Source organism: Acipenser ruthenus, chromosome 2 (genome assembly GCF_902713425.1).
Source record: "Acipenser ruthenus chromosome 2, fAciRut3.2 maternal haplotype, whole genome shotgun sequence".
NCBI classification, from domain to species: domain Eukaryota; kingdom Metazoa; phylum Chordata; class Actinopteri; order Acipenseriformes; family Acipenseridae; genus Acipenser; species Acipenser ruthenus.
In genome coordinates this window covers 75,650,330-75,673,210 of record NC_081190.1, presented here as the reverse complement: position 1 = coordinate 75,673,210, position 22,881 = coordinate 75,650,330, and positions in this window count along the sequence as shown.

The following is a 22,881-nucleotide window of genomic DNA, read 5'->3' as shown; positions in this document are numbered from 1 at the left end:
CTCAGAGACATCCGATTCAGTGGTTGAGAGTTGCGATGCATAGTGAAGAACTTTTTTGGAGCAGCAGAGAGGAGCAACAACTGACTCTTGTGGAGACAAAAAGATTCTGGATGGGGACCTCAAGCACAGTAGAAATGATGACCTGTTTCCACTACCCACGTTTAGGTGCACCTCAACTGGACCGTCCAGCTAAGGTGTACCTAAAAATGTCTGCCTGCGTTTCCACTGCATTTTCTCAGGTACAGCTAACCTAGGAAGTATTTGCGCAACACCAGAGGTCAAACAGCATTCTGTGACGCACAGGACGCTGGGATTCTGTGTCTTTTCAGAAACAACAGATTGTTTGTAAACATGGAGGCTGAAAGAAGTCTTGTGGCTGTTTTTGTTGTCCACAGTATAATTGACACCCTTATAAATACTGATTTTAAAGTAAGTAGCAAAAAAAGAAAAGCAACTGGCAACAAAAAAGTAATTTGTTTGTTGTGTCAGTGGTCGTTAAAAATGAAAACAAAGCTGTACACAGGATGAGACTTAAAACGTTGTATTTTAGTTAATATTTGTTGTTTTATTGTTTTTTACGTTGGGTTTGCTAGCTAAAAGCAAATATTGTAGTGTTCGAAAAAAACGCAGTATAGTTTTACAGTGGCCACAGAGTATTGTAATTATTCAATATGATACTGTAATGCTAATAGAAGTGATGAAATCAAGTTATTGGCAGAAAATGTAGTTATTGGCAGAAGGTATTCGATAAATGTAGGGTTTTTTTTTCTTTTTAGCTTACTTCACCTTTGTAAGTACTCCCAACAAAAATAATGTGTATTTCTGCATTTTGTCTTCCCCACAATTTGAAAAGTAGTGTTCTCATCCAGCAGCTAAAGCTTATGTAAATACAAATCATTAAAACCAACAAATCTAATTAAATGTTAAACACTTAAGATTTTAAAATATATATTTTTTAGTACTTTCCAATAGTTTACATGTAGAAAATTGAATCTGTAAAAACAAACATTTGTGAGCAGGAAGGAGAAAGGTACTTTGAGGACTGGTCAAGCTTCACCCGTTTGGAGCAGCTGCAGCAACCGGTGTATGTAATGCCAGAAAACAGATACCTCTGAAGTGGACAGCAGGCATGCTTTGGCATTACACTTTGCAGCTGGGCATTTGTTTATCATTATGCTTGGAATAATTCATATTAAACATTGTTTTTGCTGATGGTTTTATAGTGCATTGTTGATGTGTGTAAAAAATGTTTGCATGTTTTTTAATCAATACAAAATTAAATCATAAAAGTGTACCATTAAATTCTATGCATGGGGTATTGCACAAACAAATAAGTACTGGAGAATGCTTTAAAAAAATGTTGTATTGTAATAAATAAATACAAACATAAAAATTGAACATAGCATATTTAAGTACTTTAGAACACAGGTATAAAAACTGAACATAGCATATTTAAGTACTTTAGAACACAAATATAAAAATTGTCCAATGCAGTCCTTTCTCCAGCAGGATTTTCACGATCTTTTCAAACACTTTTACATTTCTTATTGCTCCAAGCAATTGTTCCTGTATGGCACTTTCTGACCATACATTAATAAGTGCTCTAATTTCATCATCTTCCCAAGGTAAACACACATGGGACGTAAGGGAACGTAAGGGTACTTCAGCCCAAACTAGTTTGGGACTCAGCCAGTGTGATATATGAAACTGTACCTCCTGAAACCAGTTTGGGTCCACGCAGAGCCTGAGTGGAAACGCCTTGGACTCAGACGGACTTGCCAAGGTGCACTCAAGCGTGGCTAGTGGAAACAGGCTATAAAACAACGTTCATTTAAAGGAAGGTAAGTAAGCTGGGCTTAGCTGAGTGGGGGACGGAGGGGGGTGATGCTGAGACGCCAGAATCACTATCGAGCTCTCTTGAGGTGTTGTGGGCTAGTCGACGAAACACCAAGGATGGAAGGTGCCCACTTGAAGACCCCAGAGAAGTACCCTACTCAGCTCAGTCCAGACGGTTGTCATGCTGATGCGCTAGGGAGGCTGCACTGTGGTTGATCCATGGAGCGGGCATTGCAGCTGTTGTGTGTGCTGATGCACCTGGGAGGCAAAAATAGGCTGATCCCTGGAGCCATCAACACCAAGCAGAAGGATATCTACATCATCAGATGGAAGGAAATGCAGATGATCACATTAGTTTACAGTCAAAGAAGATATGTCTTAGTTGGTGCTTATCTTGGTGAGGGCTGAGTCCAATATCAGCATGAAGTTTTAACACCTACTCTCATGTAATGGAAATCATTATACATGGCCAATAAAAACACTGCTTTTCTGTCACTTATTGTGGTATTTTTTGAAAAGTGAGGCTGGAGACCTCATTTTATTTAGAATGTACGGGACTTTGGCAGAAGCACTTTTAGCTGTAAACTTACTATGTGAAATTGGCAGACACTTTTGCATATTTAGTTTGTATTAGCAAACAAACTTGATTACATCCTGTCACAAAGACGGCCGGAGTGGGTGGTGTCAGACTAGAGCCAGGAAGTAACACACACAGAGACTTGGATTTTGGTTAAGCTGAGCGCGTGATCGCGCTCAGCATTTAATAATTAACAGCACAGAAAATAAAAGGTTTGAACACAAAACAAAACAGGACACGGCACTTGCGCCAAAATAAATAGACAAACAAAACGTACTAAACACTTAACAAACGGTGCACGGCGAGACAAACAAACACGGTGAGTACAAACACTTATATTTACGATCTTATTTTACTTTACGTTTCTCCTTCTCTCTCTCACCCGTTCTCCACTCTCGAACACCCAACCCTGAGTGAGAGGCTTCAGTGGGCCCACGGCTGGCCATGCTGTCAGCACCCCTGCCGGTAGTGGCACGGCTGACAGTATGCTGGTCCATTCCTGCAGCGAAACTGCTGCTCGGGAAAGTGGTCTCCTGACCTCTCCCCCTTGTCTTTGTAGCCGGGAGGTCCCTTTGGTGGGGCTCCGACCACAGTACTTCCAGCAGCAAAAAAGCTGCAGTGGGAGCAGGTCTCCTGACCTCCCCCACGATCTCCGGCAGCGAAACTGCTGCTGGGGTTGGTGGTCTCCAGACCTCCTCCCCCTTCTTCGTGGCCGACAGCTCCCCTTTCTGGGGCTCCGGCCACCGTACTCCCTGTGGTGGAGGTATGGGAAGCAGAGACAGCTCCTGCTGTTCTGCTTCTGGCAGTGGCGGAGGCAGAGGCAGCTCCTGCTCCTCTGCTCCTAGTGGCAGAGGCAGCTCCTGCTGCTCTGCTCCTTGCGGTGGTGGAGGCAGAGGCAGCTCCTGCTCCTCTGCTCCTGGCGGTGGTGGAGGCACAGGCAGCTCCTGCTCCTCTGCTCCTGGCGGTGGTGGAGGCAGAGGCAGCTCCTGCTCCTCTGCTCCTTCCGGTATAGGTGGCGGAGGCAGAGGCAGCTCCTGCTTCTCTGTTCCTGCCGGTGGAGGTGGCGGAGGCAGAGGCAGCTCCGGCTCCTCTGCTCCTTCCGGTATAGGTGGCGGAGGCAGAGGCAGCTCCTGCTTCTCTGTTCCTGCCGGTGGAGGTGGCGGAGGCAGAGGCAGCTCCGGCTCCTCTGCTCCTTCCGGTATAGGTGGCGGAGGCAGAGGCAGCTCCTGCTTCTCTGTTCCTGCCGGTGGAGGTGGCGGAGGCAGAGGCAGCTCCGGCTGCTCTGCTCCTGCCGGTGTAGGTGGCGGAGGCAGAGGCAGCTCCGGCTGCTCTGCTCCTGCCGGTGGAGGTGGCGGAGGCAGCTCCGGCTGCTCTGCTCCTGCCGGTGTAGGTGGCGGAGGCAGAGGCAGCTCCGGCTGCTCTGCTCCTGCCGGTGAAGGTGGGAGCAGCGTGTAGTCTCCTGCCGATGGAGGTGGGGGCAGCGTGTAGTCTCCCCCTTTTCCAGGGAACTGGTGCAGCTCCGCCTTTGACGGGGAAACCAGCAGGCATTCTCCCTCTGCTGGTGGAGGTGGAACCAGCAGGCATTCTCCCTCTGCTGGCAGCTTGGGTCCTAGGGCTGTGAAAGCCCCGACTTCCCTCTCTTCGGGCTGTGGACGCACCGACTCCTCCCTTTTGGGCTGTGGACGCACCGACTCCTCCCTTTTGGGTTGTAGACGCACCGACTCCTCCATTTTGGGCTGTGGACGCACTGACTCCCCCCTCTTGGGCTGTGGACGCTCGGGCTCCCCCCACTTAGGCGTAGGACGTTCGGGCTCCTCCCACTCAGGCGTAGGACGTTCGGGCTACTCCCACTCAGGCGTAGGACGTTCGGGCTCCTCCCGCTTGGGCTGTGGACACTCAGGCTCCTCCCGCTTGGGCTGTGGACACTCAGGCTCCTCCCGCTCGGGCTGTGGACACTCAGGCTCCTCCCGCTCGGGCTGTGGACGCAAAACCAGCAGGCATTCTTCCTCTGCTGGTGGAGACGGGGACAGCAGGCATTCTTCCTCTGCTGGTGGACCTGCTACCTGGGCTGCTGTTCCACTTATAATTGCCTCCAGGTAGCTGAGGACCAACCTCACACCTTCCTCCCAGGTGCTTACGGTCTGTTCCCTCTCGTAAGCCTCCCATTGTTCCCTATCCATAAACCGCAGGAACCGGACGACTACTGGTATAGACTGGGCCTCCAGCCCAGCATTTTCCAGCATCCAGTCCCGCACTTTGATGGCGTCTTCTGCCATTTTTTTTTTCCTCTTTTTTTTTTTTAATCCAAAAATGCGGTTCCTGCTCTGGCCTGAGTCCTGGAGGCGCTGTAGATCCCACGCAGGACACCACGTGTCACAAAGACGGCCGGAGTGGGTGGTGTCAGACCAGAGCCAGGAAGTAACACACACAGAGACTTGGATTTTGGTTAAGCTGAGCGCGTGATCGCGCTCAGCATTTAATAATTAACAGCACAGAAAATAAAAGGTTTGAACACAAAACAAAACAGGACACGGCACTTGCGCCAAAATAAATAGACAAACAAAACGTACTAAACACTTAACAAACGGTGCACGGCGAGACAAACAAACACGGTGAGTACAAACACTTATATTTACGATCTTATTTTACTTTACGTTTCTCCTTCTCTCTCTCACCCGTTCTCCACTCTCGAACACCCAACCCTGAGTGAAAGAACGTGCATCTATATATACTGTTGTGCTGGGATTCAATTACTAATTAATTATTCACTTGAATCCCAGCACGTGAATTAATTCTGTGCAACCCCGTGCTCACATATTACATTTAACCAGCACGTGAAGTGATTTGTGCCCTCCTCGTGCCTAAATATAAATCTACATTTTTAAATACACGTGAAACACAGACCCGTTTATATCCTGTGTACTAATGACTATACACCATACAACATATAACACACAAATGCACACAGGGGCGGGGCACATTGCCACACATCCACATAGAAACAAACAGCTAGACTTTTACAGTACATTTTCACATACATGCATTAGTATGCTCTCATGTTCTACTTAGATAACCACTTTTGCCAGACAGGTTTTGCTCATATTTGTGCCTCCCTGGACAGTTGCTGTGAAAAAAGCAATCTGTTCAACTTCAAATGATGTCATGCAGCTGTACTGTTGAATGTTCTTGAAAATAAACATTATTACTTCCAGATACTACACCCTATGGTCTAATTGTGGAGCTTAAATTACTTTCCTGTCTAAATGTTTTAGTTCTAACCACAGCACATTGTTGCCAATATATTTATATATTTCACTAAAACAGTGTTTAAAGGCTGAAGCAATCATGTCCTGGAAATGAGAAAGTTAAGCTAAAACGATTAAGGACATCACATCTGTATTGGAACACTACTGACTGCAATTGGTTTTAAATAGAAGTGTTCCAATGGCAGATTTAACTAACTGAAAAGAAATCCATGAAATTATTTCTCTTGGGATGAGTTCTTAGTTTTGTTTTTTGGTTTGTTTATAGGTTATCCTGGGTGTGTCCTTGATGATCTAATTTTGGTTTTACATTAGTAACATATAATGTGACCTCATTAGAATGAGGGCAGGGCAGCAGTGTGGAGTAGTGGTTAGGGCTCTGGACTCTTGACCGGAGGATCGTGGGTTCAATCCCAGGTAGGGGACACTGCTGCTGTACCCTTGAGCAAGGTACTTTACGTAGATTGCTCCAGTAAAAACCCAACTGTTGTAACACAGTGGGGATGGGATTGGAGTCATCCCCGCAGTAAAATGTGTGGGTTTGTTTTGGTTGATTGTATTGCTTTATTGTTTAATTGGTTTTGTTAATTATTTTATTGCTTAGTTATTCCCGGCACCTGGAAACAATTGTAAATTAGGACCAGGTGCAGGGTATTTAAGGGAGGCAGATTTTCTGCTCAGGGCTGCTAAGGAGAAGGAGACAGAAGAGGTGCTCTGTCTCAGAGTAGCCAAAGAAAATAAAAAGTAAGTGTGGTACTTAACCGGTGTTTTGGTGTAAGGCCGGGGAAACAGCTTAGCTGTCCCGGGGTAGTCAGGGTGTACCTGTGTGTGAGTTAGTGCTCGTAAAAGAGCTAGGTGTTTATTTTGTGTTTGTATTTTGTTTTGTGTTGATTAAAAATAGCGCACCAGCGCTTAAAATCCATTTCTGTGTGCCGGGTCTATTTTTAAAGGGGCAACGAACCAAGTGAGTTGCAAATCTGTTACATGTGGTGGCAGCGTGTGTGGGCGCCCCTAGAGACCCAGAAAATGGATTTTAAAGAACTGATCGAGGTGATCAATAAAAATACCGCCGCTCAAAAAGAGCAGAATGAGAGAGGGGAGAGAGAGCTGGGGTTGGCCCCGCTGAAGAGACAAGTGCGGGAGCCGACCGAACTGGAGCTGTTGTTCCAAAGGTGGGAGCAAGCGAGAGGAGCCCCGCAGACTCCAGCCCCAGAACCCAGTGGGGAGGAGCTGCCGCTTCCAGAGCCCAGAAGGGAGGAGCTGCCGCTTCCAGAGCCCAGAGGGGAGGAGCCGCCGCTTCCAGAGCCCAGAGGGGAGGAGCCGCCGCTTCCAGAGCCCAGAGGGGAGGAGCCGCCGCTTCCAGAGCCCAGAGGGGAGGAGCCGCCGCTTCCAGAGCCCAGAGGGGAGGAGCCGCCGCTTCCAGAGCCCAGAGGGGAGGAGCCGCCGCTTCCAGAGCCCAGAGGGGAGGAGCTGCCGCCGCCTGAGCCAGAGGGGGAGGAGCTGCCTGAGCTGCAGCAGGAGCTGCAGCTGAATGAGGAAGAGGAGCTAAAGTGCCCAGCACCACCACAACCCCGACCTCCACCCCAGCAAAGCAGTCCGGCGCTGGTGGGTACGGTCCCTTGCTCCGTGCTCGTGGACACCATGCCGGAATGCATGGACCTCCCTGTGCTCGACCTAGTGCCCAGGTCGGGGCACCACCAGGCACAGTTGCTCACCTGGTCCCTTGCTCCGCTCCCCCTGAAACCTCAGACGTCACGACGCGGTCGTGTGACGTCACTGGCGTTCCCCCTTCCTCCCGCTGTGTTCCCCCTGGAGTCTCAGAGGTCGTTGCGCAGGTCCCGTGGCTCACACCTCTGCCTGTTGCTGCACCGTCCAGGGTACCGGCCTACGCGTCGGTCGCCCCTAGCAAGCCGTTTGGGTCCCTCCTCGCCGGATCATGGTCCCTACCCTGAAGCGCCGGAGGGTGGGTGGTTATGCTTTAGGGGAGGGGGTGGCCTTGGAATGGCCAGTCAGTGTTGCACACTTGGGGGGGAGGATATGTAACACAGTGGGGATGGGATTGGAGTCATCCCCGCAGTAAAATGTGTGGGTTTGTTTTGGTTGATTGTATTGCTTTATTGTTTAATTGGTTTTGTTAATTATTTTATTGCTTAGTTATTCCCGGCACCTGGAAACAATTGTAAATTAGGACCAGGTGCAGGGTATTTAAGGGAGGCAGATTTTCTGCTCAGGGCTGCTAAGGAGAAGGAGACAGAAGAGGTGCTCTGTCTCAGAGTAGCCAAAGAAAATAAAAAGTAAGTGTGGTACTTAACCGGTGTTTTGGTGTAAGGCCGGGGAAACAGCTTAGCTGTCCCGGGGTAGTCAGGGTGTACCTGTGTGTGAGTTAGTGCTCGTAAAAGAGCTAGGTGTTTATTTTGTGTTTGTATTTTGTTTTGTGTTGATTAAAAATAGCGCACCAGCGCTTAAAATCCATTTCTGTGTGCCGGGTCTATTTTTAAAGGGGCAACGAACCAAGTGAGTTGCAAATCTGTTACACTGTATAAATGGGTAATTGTATGTAAAAATAATGTGATATCTTGTAACAATTGTAAGTCGCCCTGGATAATGGTGTCTGCTAAGAAATAAATAATAATAATAACAATAATATAATGTAGGCATTGTTTATTTATTTAATTGCTCTGGAAATACTGAAATGCTAAATGCAGGATGCTCACCTTAAAGCCTTCCCAGAATAAAAAAAAAGACTAACCCAAACATTCAGGTAATTTCCCCACATTTTGCTGAAACCATCTTTGCACATACCTTAAAAATGATCCATTCATTTGTGCATTGTATTCTTGAAATGGTACTGAAAATAAAATATCTAGTAAACATCTGTAAACACTGGTTACCTTTTTTTAAAATTCTGATTTATTTTTATGAATGCAAACTTAATTAAATAATAAGTTACTAAAATTGAATGCAAACTTAATTAAATAATAAGTTACTAAAAGTAGAATAAAAAAACTATTTGTGAAAGCACCAAAAAATGAGAAGGAACACGGAGAAAACTTTGTCACAATGTTGTACACACTGACTGTGAGCTTTCCTGGATATTTCATTAAAGTTTAAAAAGGAAATAAGTAGCTGCCTTTTTCATACAGCAACTTGCTTCATGCATGGCTAGCCATCTTGGAATGTATTGCTCCTCTGCCATGGAACAGTGAGCATTCTTTTCTGTTTCCTACAGCAGATACACAGATAGACTGGAGGTCATAATCCTTACCTCTAAAAGCAAAGTTGATGAATCAGACAGGTCTGTGCCCTTTTTCAAATTTTTTTTTTTTAACATATTTTACAAAAGTGCATGAAGGTATTAGATGGAGCGGATTTAGAAAAACCTCTGAAACGTAAAGGAAAGCCTGCCATCAAGTCAATTCTGCTGTTAAAAACAACACAGCATTGAGGCATGTTGCACAAGAACAAATCTAAACTAAAAAAATCAGCAAAAACTGGACACAATTTGTGGTTTGCATTGTTGTTTGCGTTTCGTAGAATTTGCTATATATTCCTAGCATGCATTTATGTGTGTTTTGTACATTGAGCAAGATAGATGTCAGGGTGTTCAGGATACAACAAGGTCACTAAAATTGATGCAAGCGCCTCTGGTCACTGACAAATTCGATACTCCAGCTTATCATACAGAGGCTCAATGATTGAGATCTAGGGACTGTGCAGATGTGTGAGCTCTAGTTTATGTTCCTCGAACAACACACAGGTTGAATAGTTGCATTCTCACCTTGAAACTCAACTCATCCATCAGTGCACAAGTGAAGCATTGAAGAATGTACCTGATCAGCTACAATGTTCATATATGCATGGACATTGACTATACCCTCCAAATAGATAACCAGTCCCAGACCACACCAACAAAATCAGTACAAAGCCACAAACATCTTAGAAAGTTGGCATAAAACAGTCAAGGAGAAGATATGTCTGTAGTTTAATTCTTTCATCCTTCAGTTATCCACTGTCCAGTCATGGTGTTCTTTACCCTCCTAACCTGCTCTCTGCATCAACAGATTTACTGAGCTGTATACGGTACATCATGTAAATAACTAACACAAAAGTAAACAGTTATTTCTAGCTTGCTTTTCTTGTTTAACAGTAGTTGAAAATACCTAGAACATACAAACCATGGTATATACCCTAATATTATACCCCAATATATCACTCTAAAAACAATAGACATCCATAATACACTGTGTTGTTTTTTTCACTTGCAGCATGCACTTGTCTTGTGGGTTATTTAGGGGTAAATCATATCCTGAATAGTACGTTTTGTTCAGATACGTTTGCATGGGAAAAATACAGTTAACTCTCATGTATAAGAATTTCAAGGGACTGGCACTCCAGGTTAATGTTAATGTATATTACTAGCATATGAAAACCTAACATACTTTACCACGTTTTGTATGTAATCCCCTTAGGCAACAACTGTGAATCACGTGATTAATTCATTTTGCATTAATCCAAATTGGCTGCAGCGGCACAATTTTGGGTTTATTCCTATTGTGTCCAGAACCTGTATGTACAGTATGTAATTAACTTTACAGTAGTTTACTGTATTATGCCTGCTAAAAGTGTTTTTTGTTAATAGGGACCATTGTTTTGTTATGGCATATTTCCATTTTGGTTGTTAGTTTAAATTACCTGTCACATCCTTCTTTCATAAATAATAATAATAATAATAATAATAATAATAATAATAATAATTGTTCTACTTGTAAAAATATATTTGGTATGGTAGTAGAGGATTTTACAGTTTTACTGCAGTTTTGCTCTCTTTAAATAGTTTTTTTTTTCTCAAAGGTTATTTTTCATTGTTTTAAATATGTGATATGGTTCAGAAGCAAATTATTTAGGTAAAGACAAAGTCATGTTTCAGACTGTAAAAATTGAAGACATCCGTTTCTTGACAACCTTAAGACATTAGAACTCATAATGTCATTTTTCCACCATGAAGATTGGTTTTATTATGAGAACTCAATTCCGTTCATTATATGGGGTGCTTCATCAGCCAGACACACTGCTGTGAACATTGTGTTCTTCACAGCAGGAGACTCCCTATCTTTGCAAACTATTTAAATTCAAATGATTTTACCTAGTGTTTTTTTCTCTCTTTTTAAATGAAAAATATACTTATTTTTCAAATCTAGAGCGTTCCTTTTTATTTTATGTTCCTACACACTCCATACATGAACCTGATATGGGGTTTTTATAGGTGATTTGCCAACGCCTTGACCATATGCTTGTTAATTAGACAAAATATCAGCAGTTGTTCAAATTTTCAAGCACAGTGGGACATATTTATCAAAGTCTTTACATAAAATGTAATTTTCAATTTTTTGTGAAAGGACAATAAAACTGCAAATTAGACAAAACATGTACCACACAACCCAGGGTGTTAATTTGATCCCAGAAAAAAAAAAACTATTTCAAAGTATTTTTTTACTCCTCTCATTAGCAGTTTAATTTCCTTTAACAAAAATCATATAATATATTACTATGATCATGTATTGCTATGACCATGTTATACTATGATCATGTAATACTATGGTAATACCTGAGTAGTACCTGGTTCTGTGTTGATAATTTGTATATTGAACATAGCATGGTGACATTTTTTTGTCCAGAACTTTGACGAATTGAAGTTACTGTAAGAAATATGCTGGAATGGTATAAATGTAAAATGTTTTCAATTTCTGAAAAGTTAACAAAGAAAACACAAGGCATTCTGAACAGAATATGGAATATTGTTCTATGTAGTTTTATTGGTCAATGCATGTATGGGACTTTTAGACTACTCAAGTAACAATGCATTGGCACATTGCACAAATGAATGTTGTTTTAGTTATAAACCAGCTTTTTACAATTAGATATCTGTCATTTTATAGTGTTATACAATCTTACCCCAAATTGTCTATATCTGTACTACAGTAAACAACATAAAGGCTTTCAGTATTTTTCCCTTGCTAGTAGTTAATCACTGCTCGTCAGTGTCAATAATGCTAGACAAAGGTGTAATTAACTTCTAGGAATGAACTGATTATTACCATTATAAACCAAAAATAGCTTTATATAAACAGTCATCAATTAATGGCAGCACCTGACATTGTTACAATTTTTGTTCTCCTTGTTGAAGAAGCAAAACATATTGTAAATGAAGATAAAAATGTATTTAAAACATCATATGACAAAAACAGTCAAGTCAGAATAATGACATCAGCCATATAAAGATGTGACATCTCAGAGGCCAAGTTTTAAAAAAAGGAAAATGTTGCCAGTGTTACTAGTATTTAATGTTGCAATAAACATGGTGAGGCCAAGTTAGTGCAGTTTTTTTATATATAACTTGTCTCTTTTTTATATCACATCTTTAAATGTCTGAACCCTTTATTCTTTTTTTTGTATATGAAATGTTTTTGATCAGATTAAAAATACGTTGATAACTTCGAACACTCAATTTTAAAGTGTGCGGTACAATTTTAAAAAGTACAAGCATCTTGTTTAATGCCTTTACTATGACTTTGTTTCTTATAATGTAGTATTACAAACATGTTAGAACATTTCTTATAGAGGCACTCTGCAAGTCAGGTATCAGCTGTAGAATTAAATTAGCACACCCTTTGCACCCTCCCACCTCCATATGGTAACGCACCCTTCAATTTTAATATCATTGAAATATTATGCTACAAGCCTGTGGGAACCCAGTCAGCCGCTTGTAATTTAAAGTTACATTTGACAGATTCTTTAGTTTCACCTAATGATAACATTTTGCAGAGATGGAGCTGTGGTTTAGGGTTAACAAGTAGATTGTGTCCGACATTGACCCAACCTTTCAGTAACATTCACTTGTTAGTCATAAAGAAAGCATCGCCCAATATGATATGGATCATTCACTCTGAAGCTCTGCAATACATTTATGACAAACACAACTATCAGAGCATAGGAACTGCTGAATTGTTTTTCATTACAGTGGCTCCATATTATAGTGGTAATGATCATCTGTGACTTTCCATATAGAACATTCCTAATGAGCAGCACTGACAAGATTTTCAGCCAAGCTCTCACATAACAAGTCAGCTCAGAAACCAAACTAATTTCTTTCCTAATTTCAGTGCAAAAGTGCTCCGGAGTTTATATTTCCTACACTAAAAAAACAGCTTCTTAAGGGTCTCATGTACTGTAGGTAAACATTATTACTTAGATGATATTTACTTTTCTTTTACTTATGACAGCAAATAGATTATATTACAGTATTTTGTCTAAACAAATGGTAATGTTTTATTTTTATTTTTTAGTTTTAAAACAGGATTCTGCACTGTGCTAATTTGTCTTTTAAAATAGACAGCATAAGATGACGTCAATTTTAACACACAACATACCAGGTTTGTTGTTCTGAATAAAAGTGTTGATGTAGCAAGACTGGTGGTCTCCAAAGTAATTTCCCACACATTTCACAGAAACATATTAGCAATTATAAACCTCACAGCAGAGGGCTGGAAAAGCGTGGAATTTTAGAACTGTCCCTTTACATTTTAAAAACCATCTGCTCCATACTGTTGACATCGGTATCTCAACTTTACTGCAATGATTTAAAAATGTGAAGAGACAGAAAAGGAAGCAAGAACCATCCTTTCATGGTCTTCGCAGGGGCAGGATGTTTGTGAAACTTGTCAAATAACATCACAAGAAGAAAAAAAAAACTTAGATTAACATCCTAATCTAGTTTTGCAATCTGCGGCAAAATACAGGATACTAACCTTAAGCACAGGAGGTCAGTTAGAATTACCGAAAGGGTTACTCAATACAACTACTCTGAAACAATGATTTTGAAATAAGATAAATACTATCTGTAACTGTTCATAAAAAAATACACTTCCAAACAACATTTTCCAAAGATGAAACAAATACTTTATTTTATATTTATTTGGATTTATGTGACATCAATTTCCCTGGACTATTTTTGAGCTAACTGTGAATGATCTAGCAGGTGACATTATTGCTTAAATGATATTGTTGTTAATGTTATGCTGTAGATATTGGGTATATTTAAATTATCTAAACATACTCTGTATCTCTATTTAACTTTTGACCGACTCATTAACAATACTACATAAAATCTAAGATAAGGTTTATAAATATAAGAGGAGAGTATTAAGTACTGCCACTCTTTTAGGGTCATCTGTGTGATCATGTGGGTGAACCCACACATTGTGCTTTAAACCCCTTTTCATAAAACAGTTCATTTTGTTCCAAAATACCAATAACCTATTTTTAACTGGAAACATTGAAAGCTATAAACTCTGAAATTAGAAGATATAGAACTACGATTTTGGAGGGCATAGTTTAGCCACTGGAACAGGGTCTGTACTTGGGCCTCTTCTCTTCAACATCTACATGCTTCCCTTGGCTCACCTCATCCACCAACATAGCCTCATGTTTCACTCCTATGCAGATGACACTCAGCTCTACCTAAAACTAGACCCTGGATGTCCCTCTGCCATGGTCTGGCTCTCAGCTTGCATCCAAGACATTGAGGCCTGGATGTCTGCCAATTTTCTTCAGCTCAACACTAACAGATCTGAACTTCTTCTAGTAGGGTAGAAAACTCAACTCAAGAATCTCAATATTGCTGCCTGGAAACTGTCTGCTGCTGCCTTCCCCCACTGTACGAAGCCTTGGTGCACTTCTGGATAGTAACCTCTCCTTTGATGCCCAAATCTCCTCTGTAGTCAAATCCTCCTTCTACCACCTCCGAAACATCTCAAAGGTCCCTACCTTTCCCTCCCAGATGCCGAGATACACTGTCATGCATTAATGTCCTCTCGACTCGACTACTGCAACTCTCTCTATGGTGGTCTTACATCACATGCCATAAACTGATTGCAGCTGGTTCAGAATGCCGCTGCTAGGATCCTTACCAGATGTAAAAAAATATGATCACATTACCCCCTGTCTTGCCAAGCTGCACTGGCTACCTGTAAAGGATTACTTTCAAAATTCTCCTGCTTGCCTACAAGGCCCTTCATCACACAGGTCCAGAGTATCTATCCAACCTGCTGACCCGCTATGTCCCTGCACGCAAGCTGAGGTCCTCTGGCTTGCTCATTATACCCAAGCAAAAGTGCACCACACTTAGAGAACGCTCTTTTAGCTTCATGGTCCGCTCTCTGGAACTCTCTCCCAGCTTTAGTGCGTGCAGCCCCCACAGTCGCTCACTTCAGATCAACTCTCAAGACCCACGTGTTCTTTCTTGCTTTCAATGCTCTTTAAGCCTGATATTTGTTATTAGCTGTTGTCTAAATTGCTATTTCAGGTTTTTCCCTCCATCTTATTTGTACGATTCTGTATGACACACACATCCACAACGTTTAGAATTCACATTCTAGCCTTTTATTTAATGTATTATGCCTGTATGTAATGTAGTAGCATTGTTTTTACTATTTGTATTTAATGTACTGTGCTGTATTTCAATGCATTTTTGTATTTTAATGTATTTTACATTGTTCCTCACTATCTTGTAAAGCACTTTGTGATGGTGGTCCACTATGAAAGGTGCTATATAAAATAAATATTGATTCAATTTCAGGTTTAAAGACAGAATGTGGTGGAAACGAAAAAGTCATTTAAATGTTGTAGATACAAAAGTCGTTAGTTACTGTTGCTGTTTTGTTTTGTTTGCTAGTTAGCTCATTATTTTCCTTGTGTCAAAACAACAAACCTTTTTACCCTCAAGGAATGGTATCAGCTGACAAATAAAACCAACAGGAGTGCTTTATCCTCTGATAGTAACATTCACATTACAGTGCACCACAGGAAATGCTTGATTTTTGTTCACAAACACACAAGTATCTAAATTTCAAAATGGGAGTTAATGGCCTCCACCCAGGTAGGTCAGCAGTCACTTACAACAGGTTACCCGCTGTGGCAGCACCAGGTTGTTCTGATGACGAGACGAGAGACAGAACCTTGAGTTTAAGTGTTTTGTATGAATTACACTTGAGAAATTGGATGTTCCAAGGGTATAAGACCAAAAGGCTTAAATTGTGTTAAAGTTAAATGCTAATGACACCGACTTGAAGAAAACACCTTGTGGCAAAGTGGCTGCTGAGTGAGAACCGGCGCAGAGGTGATGCAGTGCAGGAATAATCACAACCAGAAACTGTAATCTGTTTGGAAAAGGGGTCTTTTATTTTTTTAATCTGGTCTGGTGACCAAAGAATAAACCTCTGGCAATGCACACCAATGTGTAATGCACGGAGGTAACAATAATAATGGGTTGCAGCCTGTGACGGGGTACTGCCCCGTCTTTATGATCATGGTTGGGACTGGCAGGGAGGGGGTTAAAATTCCTCCTGGAAACTTTATTTTGTAAGTTTTTGTTTTGTGTGTTTATTTTATGTTTAAATCTTTTTGTTTGGCCCTCGTGCTGGTTTATTTTGTATTTTTGTTTATTAAAAACTTTATTTTTGAACTTTCAACTGTCTCTGAGTCTCAAACCTCGGTCCATCCTGTCACACAGCCCAAATAATAAACACGCGTTATCTGCCCCACAATAATACTGGACACGGTCACCAGTCCGGGTGCATGCAGTAGTGCTTGTGGTGGGTGATAACAATTTATTAAGTGACTGTGGTGTAGTGTTGTTCCGGGTTAGTGCTGGCCCAAGGCGACAGCTACAGATACATGTTAGACGTCTGGTGATTCACAAACAAAGACAATTACTAACAACGACAAACAAACAAAAAACACTCACAAATACTTTTTAATTTTCTTGGGGTCTCTCCCGGTCCTTCCAGTTTTGATGTCTCCAAAAACCAAGCGAAGGAGTAGATTGCGATTCTCCATCCCCTTTTATGCTATCATGCATGACCCCTTTGTAAACGAGTGCAGCTGTCTCTGTAATCTGCAGCTGCTACGTCGTTTCCCTTCCGGGTCAATGCGTTCCTGCAACGGAGTCTCGCCATCTTCCAGACTGACCGACTTCCCGACCCTGGGAAAGAACTGTCAGGTCAGCCCGCCCAAAGAACTCTACTTTCGCTGCTTAGCACCCTCACAGGCCAGGAAGGAGATTTACAACCAAGATTCATTATATTTCTGTCACACGCCTACATTCCTCCTGAGGGCTACGGTTATCAGAAATGACACTCTGCGCTGCCTTATACTCAATAAGGTAATTCCATTCAGTTACCAGTAGCACTAGGGAGCTCTAGGGAGCCACTGAAAAGTCCCTATGCTTATAAATGCCTTGACCCTTGGGGGTTGGTAATATATACACTGCTTCTGTGAATATTGCTCAGCTGTTCCTCAGTAATGCAAGGTCAAAGATTTCCGGTAAAAGCTATATTACATCTGTCCAAAAACATTTTGCAGCTACAAAAACGTCCACATTAGCATAAAGGGACCAGCCATCAGCTATATAAAGATGTGATATCTTTAGTCAAACCAAATGTTAGATATAGTATTGCAAAAAGAATAGGTTAGGTTGATATGGAATGACACATCCACAAAATATGCGTTAGATTACTTTAATCTTACTGGTCATGGTGTTTAAAAGGACAGAACAATCCATAATCTTCATAGCATGGTTTTCTATTCATGATATAGCTAGCAAATTTGACTACAATTGAAAGAGGATGACAGTTGCCAAAAAGTGCTATATCTTTCTGGCCTAAAACATCTGGCTAAAACAAGTTAATCATACGTTTTTTTAAAAACAATATATATGTGTGTGTGTCTTGTACTTTAAAAATTTAGATTTTCTCCAGTGTAGGTACCTTCAACTTAATTAAAAAAATGCTGAGGGGACCAGAGTCCTTTATTACAGCCAACGCTATAAACCTATTTAAACACCACACCAAAAAGTACATCTACAACTGAATTACAGAATTATCGAATTGTAAAATAACGAGGGAATATGGATATCAATACTAAACATATGGTATGGGTGCCTAGTTTGGAAGGTTGCGACCTACAAACCAAAGACAACAGTGTTAAATGTAATGAAACCAAGATAGACACACCATCATCAATTACCTTTATCACTGTCTTTGTTATGTAAAGCTGTTTATTTACCCCCACCATCAATCCAATTAGTGCTATTTTTTAAGAAACACTAAACTGTTATATTTTTCATTTGATTAGCTGGTAGTTCACCTGTACGTCACTCACACTTTCTTTAAACTACAATTCCTTCAGATATTTAGATTCATTTTGTATAATCTTTTATTTCAGTTGTCATATTCTGGGGACTTTTTAAAACTGGATCTCTGATAATATTATGAATCATTACTGACAACTGTTTACACAAAAGCCTACTGATAGAAAGAGTTTGTTTCAGGCCTCCAATTTTAACAATATATCTCTTAAAACGGGATCTGCTATATTGCCAGTTTTGAGACATATTTGTAGTAAAGGTGATGATTTTAAACTTGAATGGAACAAACTGTATGATACATTTTTAGTGAGAGAATATCCGAAACACTGGCAAGATGAAGCCCTTTGTATCGCACGTTTAAAAGAGATACATTAATTTTTGTAATGTGGTTAGAAAAAGTAAAAAATAATTATTCCTACATGCGTTGTACAACTTTTACTCCACATACTGCAGCTCTGAGATACAAAAAATCATTAGAAAACACTGCCATATTCTATCCACTGATATTATTGGTAGGACGATTTTTAATACTATGCTGCTGTTTACTTATTCTAGGGGAAATGATTTGAGAGACATTTTGCTTCATACTGATACTTGTGCAACTGTAAATACAACTCAGGGAAGACTGGATGAAGTATTTGGTTTTTTTCCCTTGCCACACCGGGTTGTGAAAATTGCCATAAAACAGATACTAGAAAACAATAGAAGATTAAACAATGTATTACATGTGCTTTGGATAATGTGATTTATCCAATTTCATGTCTTTGTAATCTACAGTATATAGGTAAAACCAATCGTCAATTCCGGAGATGCATCAATGAACATAAAAGCACTATCCGAAGATGTGATCCTAATTCACCCATAGCAAGACATTTTCAAGTCCCTGAGATTTCGTACTATTGAAAGAATACTACAGGTCCATAGGGTTGGTAATCTTGAGCAAAGACTTTTACAATGTGAACCTAAATTGATTTTTTTTTAAAATCTTAAAACTATACAGCCTGATGGTTTAAATGAAGATCTAGGGGTGTGTTGTTTCCAATGAGCACACTTGCATGCATTTTGAGAGGCAGGCTCACTCACAGGATGCAATATTCCCTTCTCGGTTCTTGCTTGTGGGTGCGTGCATTCGCTGCTGAGTGACAGGCAGGAGATCAAGACAGGTTGAAGTTGACACGCCCCGCAGGCGCGCAGGATTTATTTACACACACACAGTGAGAATAGCTCACGTGACACTACCAACCATAGTAGCTCACTGAGTACATACGGCCAGCGTACGAAAAAACAAAATATCCCGCTTGCTCACCTCGCTATACTTTATGGGGATCTACCATCCCTGAACTAATCTTTATGTATCAACACAAACCCCGACTCTGGTCGTTGGCAGTTTTGGCAGCTTCTTTTGGTTCGGATCCCGGTTCACCATCACGGCGATCGGAGGATTTCAGCAACATATTTCGGTCTCTATGCATGGGTAACGTGGACGATCTTCAGCTCATTGTCCTTAGCTTTGCGGAGGCTGTGTGTTCCAGTGGTTAAAGAAAAATGCTTGTAACCAGGAGGTCCCCAGTTCAAATCCCACCTCAGCCACTGACTCATTGTGTGACCCTGAGCAAGTCACTTAACCTCCTTGTGCTCCGTCTTCCGGGTGAGACGTAGTTGTAAGTGACTCTGCAGCTGATTATTATTATTATTATTTATTTATTAGCAGACGCCCTTATCCAGGGCGACTTACAGTCGTAAACAAAAATACATTTCAAGAATCACAGTACAAGTAATAAAACAATTAATGGCAAGATAAATACAGTGACTTTGGTTCTAGCAAGTGCAAGTGATAAAATGATGCTTAGTTCACACACCCTAGTCTCTGTAAGTCGCCTTGGATAAAAGCGTCTGCTAAATAAACAAATTAATTTGCAGCAGCCCCGAGGTGAACAAACAGGACCTCTTTATACCTGATGCCGTGCTGGAACACACCTACCTGCTGATTATCCACAGCTGGCAATCACACACAGCAGGCAGGCTCTCCCAGGAGCGTCAGGTACTGCATTAAATTAATTACAACAATTACACATATTTACACAATGCTATTTACATCTATACACAAAAAAACCCTCTTCATGTTCAGGGCTCCTGCCCTGCTACATCTGTATTTTCAATTGATAGATATTATTGTATTTGTAGGTAGTATTGGCTGTGATATGTATAATTATTTTTTAAGATCTGAAGAAATATTGGTTAAATGATGTATTCATTATTTGGTTTGATTTCAGGTGCATGACATTGTTTGAACCAAATCACTAACAATTTTTAGTTGGGACCATACATGTGCATGAATTGCTTCAACTATTATTTTAATTGTGATGTGTGATTCAGTCTCATGGCACTGAGGATAGTCACAATTGTGATTTTGCACTTTGACTGCAGTTTCACCTTTCAACATAAAATAGCACAATAAAATTGCTGTGTGAAATGTAAAACAACATTCTAATCATGTCATTTTTTTGAGGGATATCTTGCAACAGTTTTTTTGTAACTTTAAACTTTTTTTAGGATGAACTGAAAATAAAACTCTCTTTAGAGCTTTGTCAGAGCCCTGTAATACCCTTTTCATCAACACAACTGAGCTGCCTCTTTTGTAATTGTCACCACAACATTATTATTATTATTATTATTTATTTCTTAGCAGACGCCCTTATCCAGGGCGACTTACAATTGTTACAAGATATCACATTATACATTATTTCACATTACATACAATTACCCATTTATACAGTTGGGTTTTTACTGGAGCAATCTAGGTAAAGTACCTTGCTCAAGGGTACAACAGCAGTGTCCCCCTCTGGGGATTGAACCCACAACCCTCCGGTCCAGAGTCCAGAGCCCTAACCACTACTCCACACTGCTGCCCACAACAACTACAAGCCTGTATGATTCATGCTGTGTCAATTATTTTCTCTGCTGCAGACCTCATTGTATTTGTCTTCTGCCTGGAAAACATATATCCACTTTGAAAAAAGTGATATCCAAAGGGTATACTTCCTAATTTCTAAATGTGTTTTATTTTTTCTAGGTTACTATTTCAGTCCATGTGCACGTATCTGTGAGACAAATTTTGTTTCAATAGCGACAAGCATATACTTTTTTAAAAGGCATTTTTGTGTTGCTATTTCAGTAGTTTTTTTGTGTTTATTTCATCTCTCTGGGTTATTGTATTACTATTTTGTCTTAATTTAGGGTGAAAAAGAAACTGCAGCTATTTTACTGTTACTGACTTTAATGCAAAGCAATGTATTAGCCATGCTGGACAATGTTTTTATCTTAACAAAGGCAGGGTACTTTTTACAACGGCTCGTAATAATTCTTACTTTTGTCGAGAGCACGATATAACCTCAATGAGCTGCTGTAATATTTTCGAGTTTCTTGCTGTTAAAAAATGATTTTAGTTTTTGGGGTTTTTGTTGTTGTGAGATGTGGTTTCTCTAGGTATTGTATACTCTCTAGAAATAAAAAGGCAATAGCATGCAGTCCTGGAGGACAGGTCTTTTTTTATCATAACAAAGTTAAGATATATTTCAAGTTGTTTGTGTAAAAATAGCTTCTTTTTGTGCCGTCATGTTTTCAAATTCAGCCTTCCTTTCCTTTTTTTATTTAAATAAAAAAATCTTTACTTTTAGAAAAAATGCAACTTTGCAGGGAGGTATATACAGTGCCTTGCATAAGTATTCACCCCCCTTGGACTTTTCCACATTTTGTAGTGTTACAACCTGGAATTAAAATGGATTTAATTGGGATTTTTACCATTTGATTTACACAACATACTTAACACTTTGAAGGTGCAAAATATTTTTTTATTGTGACACAAAAGTTAATTAAACAAAAAAAAAGACATTTGTTGGTTGCATAAGTATTCACCCCCCTGAGTCAATACTTGGTAGAAGCACCTTTGGTAGCAATTACAGCTGTGAGTCTTTTTGGGTAAGTCTCTACCAGCTTTGCACATCTGGATCCTGCAATTTTTGCCCATTCTTCTTGGCAAAATTGCTCAAGCTCTGTCAAGTTGGATGAGGACCATTGGTGAACAGCAATTTTCAAGTCTTGCCACAGATTCTCAATCGGATTGAGGTCTGGGCTTTGACTGGGCCATTCTAAGACATTTAGGTTCTTGTTTTTAAACCACTCCAGTGTAGCTTTGGCTGTGTGTTTAGGGTTATTGTCCTGCTGGAAGGTGAACCTCCGCCCCAGTCCCAGGTCTCTTGCAGACTGAAACAGGTTTTCCTCTAGAATTTCCCTGTATTTGGCTCCATCCATCTTGCCCTTAATCCTGACCAGTTTCCCAGTCCCTGCTGATGAAAAGCATCCCCATAACATGATGCTGCCACCACCATGCTTCACCGTGGGGATGGTGTTCTCAGGGTGATGAGCAGTGTTGGCTTTGCGCCACACAGCGTTTTGCGCTAAGGCCAAAAAGTTCAATTTTGGTCTCATCAGACCAGAGAACCTTTTTCCACATGTTTGCTGTGTCTCCCACATGTCTTTTGGCAAAATCCAAACAGGATTTAATATGTTTTTTTTTTTCAGCAATGGCTTTCTTCTCGCCACTCTTCCATAAAGTCCAGCTTTGTGGAGCGTCCGGGTTATAGTTGTCCCATGGACGGTTTCTCCCATCTCAGCTGTGGATCTCTCCAGCTTCTTCAGAGTTACCATTGGCCTCTTGGTTGCTTCTCTGACTAATGCCCTCCTTACCTGGTCACTGAGTTTTGGTGGACGGCCTTCTCTAGGCAGAGTCGCGGTTGTGCCATATTCTTTCCATTTTTTAATAATGGATTTAACGGTGCTCCGGGGATGTTCAAAGTTTGGGTTACTTGTAATAAAATGTATACAAATAACTTACAATAACTTAGTTTATGCCAGCTGTTATATACATTATTTTACTTTTCATATTGTGCATTGCCAGAAAATAGTGTTGTTTGAATTGAGTGTATAACGTATTTCTAGTTGGT